Here is a 13,740-nt window from a genome sequence, read left to right on the forward strand (position 1 = left end):
AAACGGCAGTATTACTGGATAAGTTTGATTATAAAAGGGCGAGTAATCCCCTCACGACTTCTAATGACTTGCGTCCATACTTTAGAGCAGTGCACTGGCACAAAAGTACTTCTCTATCCCGTCAAGAAATGAGTAGAGTCATTCTCCCTTTGTGTGTAATTTCTTTCGGGAAATATTAGATGACTAAGTATGTATGGTTCTTATAGCGAGTGCTTCACATCTACGCAAACGTAGAATTGTACTTCTTGCTCAGGCATCCATCTCTCACTCGGATATTTGAGGTAACTGTTCACTACGAAACAGTAGAACATTTTAACGTTTTGTCCAGGCGCAGTAGTCATAACTCGCAGGGAACATAGCAGCAACCTGTGCTACACTGAATGGTCCAGCAAAACTGATTTGTACATGCAGCGGTCATTTTACCGATTGCTTGTCAATTAATGGTTAAAATAGTCAGCAAAAGTTATGATTAAAATTATAGAAGTTCATGTGTGTAGAATGCCCTAAGATAAGATAGCCTTTACAAAAAAATTCCGAAGTGCCTGTTATCTAAGAGTGCAGTGAGGGCACTGAGATATTCCGACGTGAATGAAGCATCCTGTTAATTTGCTTGCAATCCCAATCTCGATTGCCTCCCACATTTCAGTGTAAAGGCGACGAGATTCTGCCACTGGCAGACCCCCTTTTGTTTGTTAGAATTTGTTTTGACCATTTTATTCTTCATCGTCGTTGCGAAACAACCATCAGAGCAGCGCACAGCGTCTAAAATTCAGTGCCTGCTTGGGGTCCAAATAGCGAGCAATAAAATTTGCGGTCGTGAGCTGGCGAAGACAGGAGCGACAATTGGCGAAATACAGCATAAAGGTAAAGTAACAGAGTGTCTGAAAACTCCAAAGCTTGCTAATAATAACGAATACAATGTAAATACCACTTCATTAACATCCTTTCCTAAGCGGTAGGCAGTGTAGCATACCAGAGATCGATACCCGATACCGTCGAGTAACTACCTTCCGCGATATTATTCAGTGTAATGCACAAGGCCGCGCGTGATTAGCCGAGCGGTCTAAGGCGCTGCAGTCATGGAATGTGCGACTGGTCCCGGTGGAGGTTCGAGTCCTCCCTCGGTCATGGGTGTGTGTGTTTGTCCTAAGGATAATTTAGGTTAAGTAGTGTGTAAGCTTAGGGACTGATGGCCTTAGCAGTTAAGTCCCATAAGATTTCATACAAATTTTTTTGTAATGCACAACGTATAATGACACCAAATCAGGCTCCCAGTCTCTAGATAAAGTAGAACTGGAACCTCTTTATAAGTCCTGCGTCAAAGTGTAGTGTTAATCTCATTCTCCACAAGACTTATATCCAATAATATCGTTGACAGAGTAGGCCATGTGGGTGACCGCAGAATAATATTGGATCTATGTGTAAGTTCGAAGCGATTTTACAATGTTAACATGATTCCAAGGCACTTGGTTTTGAATAGCAACAACGAGTTATCACAGCTGGTCGGTATACGGATCAGTTATTATAATTTCATTTCTTGGGAGACATTCGTGATGAAGAATGCCAGTTTGGTTACGACAAATATATATAATTTTTTGAACGTGTGCACATTCATTCGCAAGGGGAGTTGCTTCTTTCGATGGGGTGAGCCATTCTTTTCTCTTCTTTAACTTCTCAAGCAGGCACCGTTTCAAGTCACCCGTAACAGAGTCCCCAAGAAATCGTTTGTGTCTTCAACAAGCCAAACAGTAATCCTTTCTTTCAGGAGTGCTAGTTCTGCTAGGTTCGCAGGAGACCTTCTGTAAAGTTTGGAAGGTAGGAGACGAGGTACTGGCAGAAGTAAAACTGTGAGTACCGGGCGTGAGTCGTGCTTCGGTAGCTCAGTTGGTAGAGCACTTGCCCGCGAAAGGCAAAGGTCCCGAGTTCGAGTCTCGGTCGGGCACACAGTTTTAATCTGCCAGGAAGTTTCAAACAGTAATGAGCTAACAAAGACGATCATATGGTTATTCAATGACTTTTTACTCGTGTCGCTTAATGTGGTATCCATGTACCCGATTTTGGCCCTTTCCTCAATGCATGCATATGATGTGTGATTGCATTACATAATTTGTGACATTTCCCGAGATATTTGGCGAAGATTGTTTTAAATCAACTGATTTATGTGGTTTTCGTGAGAAAGAGGTTTTCGAGAACGTGGTTCATCATATAAATCGAAATTCCCTTCTCAGAAACGAGAAAACCATTTCTGTCGTCTCAGCAAATGCTTCCCTCTCCTACACATTACAAGCTCGTCTCGATTCTTCTAGTGGCTTCTGCAGCACTAGATCCTCGATTGACTCGAAGAGAAAATGTTTCGGGGGTGTACATTTTCCTCTAATTGACACTTCTTCCCGATTAACCTCAAATGGCCCAAACGAGCTGCTAACAAAATATTTATTTTAAGTATTTAATCTGATCTGATTAGGTCCATCAGGTCTTCTCTACAATCAGAGCAGGGCTTCAAACCATACAGTATCTTTTAACGTCATAATTTTCTAAAACATAGTAGTTTTAAAATAACAAATATCATTAAATACATTTGAGTGCCTGAAGTGGCAATGTGAGTACTTAATTCTGACTATGAACTGATAAAATGAATACTTCTCTACTGAAACTGCTGTCACTAAGAGTGATAATAGTAATAATGATAATAATAATAATAATAGTAATAAAATAATAACAATAATAATGACAATAATAACAATAATTTTAGTGCCAGGCGTAAAAGGAGTTTATAGATGTTCAAGATAGATGTTTTATGATATAGCGGCTTTTTGGGGAAAGGAAATTTAAGAAGACAGCACCAGCTAAGAATACTGGGGAAAACACGAGGATGTGACTGAAAAAAAAGACGTAGTGTACAAGGATGACGAGTGCATGCTGAAACAATGGTATTCATTATTGTTGATTTAGTGGATGTTTCCTTAACTGTCCTTTGAATCTGGTGATGTTTTTCAATTCTTTAATATGCCGAAGGGTATTCCAGAGTCGCGTTCTGCTACTGAGAAGGACTTCGAGAAAATTGTTGAACGATGGAGTGGGACAGGAAGGATTTTGCTCTCTGGTTACGGGTTTGTTTGAGACATATGAGGCACTATGTTCGTTAATACGAGAGTAGAAAATACAAAGTGTATGGAAATTCCTGCGCTTGTCTGCACGCAGTCAGGATTGCTGTGCATATGATGCTGAAGCGTGATCAGAGAGTCGAACATCACAGATATGACGAACACAGGCATTCATAAACAGTTCCAAGCACGGTGAGATTTCATGAGAAAGGATAGCGTCGCTGTAATCAATAAAACTACAAGCGTAACTGTTTGTAGAAGTTTCTCTTTCAGATCAAGAGGGAAAGTTATTTATATCTTGCAAACTGCTCTGTCCAATTTACAGTTCCGTCTATTAAAACTCCTAGACTCTTTGCTGAAGGATAGAAGATGAATTTTTTCCCGTTTAGGATTAAAGATGGTAGGAATACCCAATATTGCGGGCAATTAACCTGAAATGACGAACCAGTGAAGTATCCCCATACTGAGGAGTGACCGAAAAAACTTTTAAATGAACAGCTGTATCAGCAAAGCGAAACAAAACTGTAATGTCCTTGGATGACTATCCACCCAACGACATGCAACAGAAACGTTCCTCCTGTGTTGCTGACTGTGATGTGCCTCTACGACTCCTAGAGTTGTGATAGGCGGCGGCGTGAAGACCGGATGCGTTACTCGGCCAGTGCTGCTGGCATTTGACGGCTAACGTGCTGCGGGTGAAGACCAGGACGAAATGGGCATGGTTTACTAGTGTGGAACACTGAGACGAAACTGTTGGTATTTCCAGCTGGTGCCGATGATGCTGAACTGCTGATGCGGCCGGACGGAACTCCAGGTATTGCGGCCTTAGGGCGTAGGATGTAACTGACTTAGCACTGTCCAGTGCTGCCCTAAATAGTCGGGAGCGGATGGAGCGTGGCTGGAGTGTCAAAACGGGTTCAAAATGGTTCAAAGGGTTCTGAGCACTATGGGAATTAACATCTGAGGCCATCAGTTACCAAGAACTTAGAACTACTTAAACCTAACTAACCTAAGGACATCACGCACATCCACGCCCGAGGCAGGATTCGAACCTGCGACCGTAACGGTCGCGCGGTTCCAGACTGAAGCGCCTAGAAGCCCTCGGCCACACCGGCTGGCATCAAAACAGGGCCTTGGCGACAGTGCTCTCTGTTGCGGCAGGCATGGTACCTGCCCGTTGGCTTGGCACCTCCAGACGCTGTGGAGGCAACGCGTAACGCCGCGTAAGAGCCCAAGCAATACAAGGATAATATCTCTGTTTTGGTGGGAGCAATTTTCTCACGTCCTTCTGGAGGGGCGGCTGCCCGCACCAACTGCCTTGTGTGCGGAGGAGACAACTACCAGGTGGATACAATAAGCAGCACCTCTTGGATTTTGAGTGGGTTGAGCTTCAACCCTACACCGCGCGACCATTTTGAAAGTGCACTCAGGTCGGTATTGAGATTCTCAATAGCTCTCTTCACGTCTATTGATCTTATGGCTCCGAGCACTATGCAACTTAACTTCTGAGGTCATCAGTCGCCTCGAACTTAGAACTAATTAAACCTAACTAGCCTAAGGACGCCACACACATCCATGCCCGAGGCAGGATTCGAACCTGCGACCGTAGCGGTCGTAGAGTGGCCATCAGCGCACATGTGTTATTTGTAGTAGGACAAAACTGATGACACGTCATTTAGGTACAGTGACAAGAGCATAACACCTAATACTGAAGCCTGATCGACGCCTGAAACTGCCTGCTTCCAGTGTGTCTTCATAGTTCAGGATACGACGTATTGCGAGAGAGATGTCAAGTACGAGCGAAAAAATTGCGCCGGCCTGTGTGGCCGTGCGGTTCTAGGCACTACACTCTGGAACCACGTGACCGCTACGGTCGCAGGTTCGAATCCTGCGTCGGGCATGGATGTGTATGATGTCCTTAGGTTAGTTAGGTTTAAATAGTTCTAAGTTCTAGGAGACTGATGACCTTAGAAGTTAAGTCCCATAGTGCTCAGAGCCATTTGAACCATTTTTTGAAATCATTGTGCAGCACTTGGAGCGGAATTAAAGCTGCTAATTTAGGCAGAGACGTTGCTGGAGACTCTTTTTCACAACAATGAAACCGTACAAATGCATTGAGTGATTGTAAAGAAGTCTTCACTGTGCAATGGTGTCAAACCAGTGAAGAATGGCGCGGACTCATGCACCAACCGATCCTCTTGATACAAACGATTCACTCTGGTCAGTACCCATCATAGGCAAATTTCAATTCATGTTACAGATATCACAAATTTAATCAGTAACGATGGACTCTGACGTGGCCTCAATACGCAGTGAACCTTCAGATATCACCCTGCTTCGGCGGCGGTTAGCCATTGGGCAGCTGAGGGGGGAGACCTTCAGTGAGGTACGTGCAAGACTTTAACCAATTATTTCAGAAACAGCTTTATTACTAAAACTGTTTATTTTTATTCCTGTAACAAAATATTGCTGTTCAACTCATTTACTTAAGACTTACTTTAAGCAGTCGTGTACGTACTATCCTCACCTAAATTAATTTACTGAGGTGAATATGTCAGTGCACTAGGACTTCTACTGGCGACTGACAAAATTTACAAACAAAATTTCTGTGTCGATAATAACATCAGATTCAGATTATCTCTGTCATGGATAGCCGTGCTCGTTAGCAAGGTACATTCGGGGTCTGGGAGGCGCGCTTGTCCCGGATCAAATCTGCTCGCCGGGTTAACGACGGCGGCTGGGTGCTGGCCAGTCTTAATGAGGTCTTAGGCGGTTTCTCACATCCGATTAGGTGAAAACCGGGCTGTTACCCGTGTCCAGCCTCAAATAGACGGTTTACAGATATTCCGAAAACGTTCTCGCACTTTCACGTCGGACAACACATGTGTGGTACAAAAATCCGTCTAAGGGGGAAGAGGTGGCGGGAGGAAGACATCAGGTATTCTCTGCCACCGATATTGTCAAATCCAGGTTTAAACATCGACCCCCTGAAGACACGGAATAAGGGCAGAGGAAAGTAGGAGGTCTGATTAAAATTATCGAATGGCGCACGAGAGCCAAGTTGTTGTTGGAGGACAGAAACCGAATAAAGTCAGTGGACGATAGAGAACTAATTAATGAAACTACATTTCGGCCTAGAAATCAATTATGGTTTAAGACACTTTAGTTATGCATCATCTTCAATTTATGCAGCAATACCGGAGAGTAAATCGTTAGCACACGAGAGTACATCGTACGTCTGCGAATTATTTAACAAGCTTCAAACTAGAAACGACTTATTTTCATTCACCTGTGAGGTTAGTATTTTAATTCTTCAGGTCATTGAGTGTTTACGTATTTGCTGGAAACATTTCTACATTTTGTTAGCTGTATAGTTCCGTCGTCTTCAATACGGATACTGACTGTGATTCCTGAGCTGGTGACCCTTCGCTAACAGCTCCAGGCTTTGTAGGCCTTGGGTCAGTAAACTCCAGGACCGTGCCAATAGGCATCAGTGTGGAGGGCCGGACGTGGGGATCCAAGCACGTCCCACGAGTCGTCCGATGGTCCACTGCTGTGACTACCCTATTTACTACCTGCACTGAGCTTGAGCGGAAACCATTCCAAGGTGTGGCCGGAAGCAGAAGACTCTCTCTCTCTCTGTCTCTCTCTCTCACACACACACACACACTATGGCTATTTGGAACGGGGTTGCTCAAAATCGAATTTGGAGGGAATAGCTGGCGAGGGTTGGGTAAATACATAATGCCAACATCCAAGTACTAAGAAAGGAAAGAATAGAGTGTGTGTGTATGAGAGAGAGTCAGAGAGAAGGACAGATAAGAGAGATTGAGAGAGAGAGAGGGGGGAGGGGGGGGGGCAGGGAGAGAGAGAGAAAGAGAGAAGGTGAAGTAACAGTTGCCAGATTGGCAACACTTATATAGACATTAAAATTGCTACACCAAGAAGAAATGCAGATGAAAAACGGGTACTCATTGGACAAATGTATTATACTAGAACTTATATGTGATTACATTTTCACGTAATTTGGGTGCATAGATCCCGAGAAATCAGGACGCAGAACAACCACCTCTGGCCGCAATAACGGCCTTGATACGCCTGGGCATTGAGTCAAACTGAGCTGGGATGGCGTGTATAGGTACAGCTGCCCATGCAGCTTCAACACGATACCACAGTTCATCAAGAGTAGTGACTGGCGTATTGTGACGAGCCAGTTGCTCGGCCACCATTGACCAGACGTTTTCAGTTGGTGAGAGATGCTGGAGAGTGTGCTGGCCAGGGCAGCAGACGAACATTTTCTGTATCCAGAAAGGCCCGTACAGGACCTGCAACATGCGGTCCTGCAATACCCTGCTGAAATGTAGGCTTTCGCAGAGATCGAATGAAGGTTAAGAGCCACGGGTCGTAACACATCTGAAATGTACACTTTTGAAAGTGCCGTCAATGCGAACAAGAGGTGACCGAGACGTGTAAGCAATGGCACGCCATACCATCACGCCGGGTGATACGCCAGCATGGCGATGACGAATACACGCTTCCAATGTGCATTCACCGCGATGTCGCTAAACACGGATGCGACCATCATGATGCTGTAAACAGAACCTCGATTCATCCGAAAAAATGAGTTTTTGCCATTCGTGCACCCAGGTTCATCGTTGAGTGCACCATCGCAGGAGCTCCTGTCTGCGATGCAGCGTCAAGGGTAACCGCAGCCATAGTCTCCGAGCTGATAGTCCATGCTGCTGCAAACGTCGTCGAACTGTTCGTGCAGATGGTTGCTGTCTTGCAAACGACCCCATCTCTTGGCTCAGGGATCGAGACGTGGCTGCACGATCCGTTACAGCCATGCGGATAAGATGCCTGTCATCTCGACTGCCAGTGATACGAGGCCGTTGGGATCCAGCAAGGCGTTCCGTATTACCCTCCTGAACCCACCGATTCCGTATTCTGCTAACAGTCATTGGATCTCGACCAACGCGAGCAGCAATGTCGCGATACGATAATCCGCAATCGCGATAGGCTACAACCCGACCTTTATCAAAGTCGGAAACGTTATGGTACGCATTTCTCCTCCTTACACGAGGCGTCACAACAACGTTTCACCAGGCAACGCCGGTCAACTGCTGTTTGTGTATGAGAAATCGGTTGGAAACTTTCCTCATGTCAGCACATTGTAGGTGTCGCCACCGGCGCCAACCTTTCGCGTCTGGAGCACGTCATCTTCGTGGTGTAGCAATTTTAATGGCCAGTATTGTATAAACTAATGGATAGTACTTCATTTCACCCTTTCAACTGAAAAGATTGCTTGACGAGACTGTAGAGGATAAAATCTGTACGTGAAGACAGCGGTTAGAGTATACGTGACAATTAATAGAAGTCTCATGGTGCAAGTGCAGCTCTGAAATAGACAGGTTGACACAGCATATGGTAATCATTGCGGGCCGCATTAAAGCAGTCAGAAAAGTGATGATGCATAAAGGAGAAGACTTCTTTTCTGTAGGAGACGACGTAAAAGCTACGCGGTTTGGAATGGAGCAGGTGGGGTTTGGCGGTGTCGGCAGGCATGCCGGGCGCTGCACAGTGGCCCGGCGGAGGCGTGCTGCGCCGGCGTCGGCCCCGGCTGCGGCAACCCGTCGCTGGTGAACCTGGCGGAGCTGATCGCGCTCGGCGACGACGACGTGCGCCTGGTGCCGCTGTCCTCGTGGGACGCGGGGGCGCAGACCGCCGCCTCCACCGCCGACCTCGCCCTCTGCCCCCCCGCGTCATCCTCCTCGTCCTCAGACGACTCCATCAGCGGATGCCGCTTCGCCAGTTCCGTAAGTTTATCGTCCCAGACAGTAACCGCTGGCCTGATGTTCCTTAATAAAACTTATGTTGACGTGTGGAATAATCAGGTCTACCGCCGGATGTTTGTGCCGCTCTGGAACAATATTTCGGCCACGTAACTCGTTGCCTTCTTCAGGTGCTACCTGAGACTGCCGTATTGAAGGATCTTGTCCAGTATTTATGCCCAGAGGGCGCTGGGCAATCTGTTTGCCGTCCGCTCCCGCCTGGCGCTGAGAATGACGAGAATTGTGCTGTTGTGTTGATATACTCAATGGAGAATAACTTTGTGATGCAATCACAAATCACGTAACATCTTGATGTTGACATGTTTACAAATGCCTAAGCTTATTTTACAATACCTCCATGACAGCTTGCCGCTATTGTCTTCTATTGCAAAACACATACTCCGAAACCAGACAGCAACCCTTTCGGCTGAAGTAACACCACCGACTTGGGGCCTTCCTTTAAATGCAAACACTTTGTTGTGTTTGGCTTTCTTGTTTTAGTTCTTTACTGAAATTACCTATAGGCTTCCTACAATATTCTTACCAACTACAGCATCTCTGTTTTATTCCTAGTACTCTTATGTTCAACGTATTACATGAAACGTGAAATTGCTTTGCTGTTGTTGAAGGAATCTTATCATTCTTTACCGCCTCACTCGAATTTTACATCCCAACTTGGTTCCATGTTTGTTGTTCTGATTGCTGGACGTATTTTCTAGGCATCTTGATGCCCCGCTACCTCAAAGAAAACCAAGTGGCTGTAGCAGACCGTTCTGGATCGGATTTTTGTATGAGGCCAAATATAACTAAGCAGAGATAGTGTTAAATGGCATTAATTAATTGATTCAAAATCGCCACGAAGCGATAGAATGACGGATGATAGCTTTGTACATAAAATGATTTGGAAGTGAGTCTTCAATATTATGTTGCAGAAGCAACGAAAAAAGCAAGCCAAATTTAAAAGAACGCAAAATCCCCAAGATTGGTAAACTTTTACAGAAGTTCCAAATATAGCGCGTAAATCAATGCGAGATGCTTTTAATAATTTACACAACGAAATTCTGTCTCGAAATCTGGCAGAAAACCCTAAGAGATTCTGGTCATACATAAAGCACACCAGTGGCAAGGCACAATCAATACCTTCACTGCCCGATAACAATGGTGAAGTCACTGATGACAATGCCACTAAAGGCAGAGTTATTAAACACGGTTTTCCGAAACTCCTTCACCAAAGAAAACGGAGTAAATATTCCTATTTCCAATCAAGAACAACTGCCAAGGTGAGAAACATAGAAGCAGATATCCTCGGTGTAATAAAGCAGCTTCTATCTATCTATCGCTTGCGCCTTGTCCCGCGGTTACGTAAGGTCGCCCATGGTTAACCAGATGTGGCATGTTAATTGTAAGGGGTGGCCAGATGCCCTTCCTGCCGCCACCCTGTACCCCCTGGGACGGAATCAGTGTACCGCAGCTGTCAGCGTCTAGTGTAAATCGTGAAATAGTGTGAATGAGTTTCAATTGTCTGTGAGTCTTGTAACCGAGGCGGGACGTGGGGACCAGCCAGGTATTCACCTAGGAGGATGTGGAAAACCGCATGAAAACCACATCCAAGCTCTGCGGCACACCGGCCGTCGTCGTTAATTCGCCGGGCGGATTCCATCCGGGGCTGGCGCGCCTTCCCGAGTCCAGGAAGCAGCTCGGGAGCGCTCTCGGCTATCCTGGCGGGTCGTAATAAAGCAGCTGCAATCACTTAATAAAGGCAAGGCCTCCAGTCCAGATTGCATGCCAGTCAGGTTCCTCTCAGAGTATGCTGATAAAATAGCTCCATATTTAGCAGTTATATACAACCACTCGCTCACAGAAAGATCCGTACCTAAATACTGGAAAATTTCTCAAGTCACACCAATACCCAAAAAGGGAAGTAGGAGTAATGCTCTGATTTACAGGCCTATATCACAAACGTCGATTCGCAGTAGGGTATTAGGCCATATACTGTATTCAAACGTTGTGAAGTACCTTGAAGATAACGATTTATTGACATATGGTCAGCACGGATTCAGAAAATATAGTTCTTGTGAAACTCAACTAGCTCTTTATATTCATGAAGTAATAAGTGCTATCGACAGGGGATGTTAAATTGATTCCATAATTTTAGATTTCCTGAAGGCTTTCGACACCGTTCCTCACAAGCGTCTTCTAACCGAACTGCGTGCCTACGGAGTATGGCCTTAGTTGTGCGACTGGATTCGTGATTTCCTGTCAGAAATGTCACAGTTCGTACTGATAGACGGAAAGTCATCGAGTAAAACAGAAGTAATATCCGGCGTTCCCGAAGGAGGTGTTATAGGCCCTCTATTGTTCCTTACCTACATTAACAACGAAGGAGACAATCTCAGTAGCCGTCTTAGATTGTTTGCAGATGTTGCTGTCATTTACCGTCTTGTAAAGTCATAAGATGATCAAAACGACTTGCAAAATGATTTAGATAAGATATATGTATGGTGCGAAAAGTGGTAATTGACCATGAATAAAGAAAAGTGTGAAGTTATTCATATGAGTACTAAAAGAAATCAGCTAAATTTCGATTACGCGACAAGTCACACAAATCTGAGGGCTGTAAATTCAACTAAATACTTAGGAATTACAATTACAAATAACCTAAATTGGAACGATCACATCGATAATATTGTGGGTAGAGCAAACCAAAGACTGCGATTCATTGGCAAAACACTTAGAAGTTGCAACAGGCCTACCAAAGAGACTGCTTACACTACGCTTGTCCGCCATATTCTGGAGTGTTGCTGTGCGGTGTGGGATCCGCATTAGGTGGGACTGACGGAGGACAGCGAAAAAGTGCAAAGTATGGCAGCTCGCTTTGTATTATCTCGAAATAGGGGAGATAGTGTCACAGACATGATACGTGAAATGGAGTGGCAATCATTAAAACAAAGGCGTTTTTCGTGGCGACGGGATCTTCTCATGAAGTTTCAGTGGCTAGTTTTCTCCTCCGATTGCAAAAACATTCTGTTGGCACCCACCTTCATAGGGAGAAATGATCATCACGATAAAATAAGAGAAATCAGAGCTCGCACAGAAAAGTTTCAGTGCTCGTTTTTCCCGCGTGCCTTTCGAGAGTGGAACGATAGAGAGACAGCTTGAAGGTGGTTCATTGAACCCTGTGCCAGGTGAATAGCAGAGTAATCACGTAGAAGTAGATGTAGATGTGCGACGTATGGAAGTAACTAACTTTTAAAGGGGTAAAAAGATGTAAACGAACTGCTGGGAAAAGTAGCCAAGGTGGACGCTTTTCCCGACCGGATGCAGTGTCAGCATTAGTGGCTCACAGATTAAACTATCAATCCCAAAGGAACAACAAGGAAAATAATTGTGAACTGAAAGACGTTGTGTAAACATTGGTACTGTAAATAAGTATTATTCTACGTTTAAGTGAAGTTATAGTAATAATACATATGACTTTCCTCACATCAGACGACTGCAAATCAGGAAAACGTTTAGTAAAAATAATGGACCAATCTTCCTCTGTAAATCTCACTGACAAAAGTGGTGATGTATACGAATATTTGAACTAGGTCGACCTCCTCTCGGCAGTTAGCAGCATTATTCAGTGTAAAAAAAAAAAGCAATAGCCACTTTTCCTTTATAGGCCTCTTTGCCCCACCTTTCCTTGAAGGTAAATATTGAAACATGAAATAGAACACTAACGCAAATAAGTGAATTTTTCTCCTTGGAAGTAAAGTAACAGATGACAACAGAGCGTAATGAATATTAAGAGAAGTTTTTATAAATTAGAATTATTTGTTAACAAAACAACAACTTTGGTTAGAAACAATAATTATATTTCTGAATACATTAATTTCCTCATTTCAAGCTATGGTTGTGCAGGGCGCAAACAAGAACCAAAAAATGGAGGCAATATACATGTGGATATGGAGAAAAGCCACGAAATCATCATGGGGCGAAAGGAAATCTGACGAACAAATACTAAAACATCCTAAAGAGAAGAAACGACAGTTATTTTACATTAAAAAAAGAAACTAAGTAAATTGGAAGATACTTGGCAAAAATCTCAACAACTGGGCCCAGAACTTCCATATTACAAGGTGATATCAGCGAAATGATCTGCAGCAAATACAACCAAATCATAAAAATAGCAAGAGACGAAGACAGATGGTTGCATCTACGAGGAATAGCTTTTAGTGTCTGATAATGAGACACTTCAATCCTGTGCTTTGCAGAATAGCTAGCAATGCTGGTTGCGCGGATCATAGTCTAAGCGTATTCTAGGAATTTAGCACTATGAAGGCCAGAACACTGGCACCAATGGGTTGCCGCAAGCAGGAAAAGCACCAAACGTTTCTACCAGCGAGTGGCTAGCAAAGGCTCTGCTTGATATCTTGTCTCAGCAAAACAAGGAACAAAGTAATAGAACAATAAATAAAACTATAATTTAGAAGTGAGATACAGTTGCTCATGACAGATACAAGTTTGACTGACACAAGTAAACTAAAATTTAATATAGGAACATATTAAACAGCTACAGCAGAAAGCCGGCAGAGCGGCGGGTATGACCGCCCTTGATTGTTTGGCCTTTCTTAAGAATTGCTGGCCTTCCAAACCATACAGTGCTCCCAGAATTTCCTCTTAGTTCCTTGGGAGAATTGGTACAGTTCATAGCCCGCAGAGACTTTGTGGCCTTGGTTTCTAACATAGGCGTGGCGGTCTGGAGAAGGCTGCTTGGTATGGTGTTAAGACTTGTTTCTGCTCCTAAAACTAGGGACATACAT

The sequence above is a fragment of the Schistocerca serialis genome, chromosome 1 (genome assembly GCF_023864345.2).
Source record: "Schistocerca serialis cubense isolate TAMUIC-IGC-003099 chromosome 1, iqSchSeri2.2, whole genome shotgun sequence".
Classification (NCBI taxonomy): domain Eukaryota; kingdom Metazoa; phylum Arthropoda; class Insecta; order Orthoptera; family Acrididae; genus Schistocerca; species Schistocerca serialis.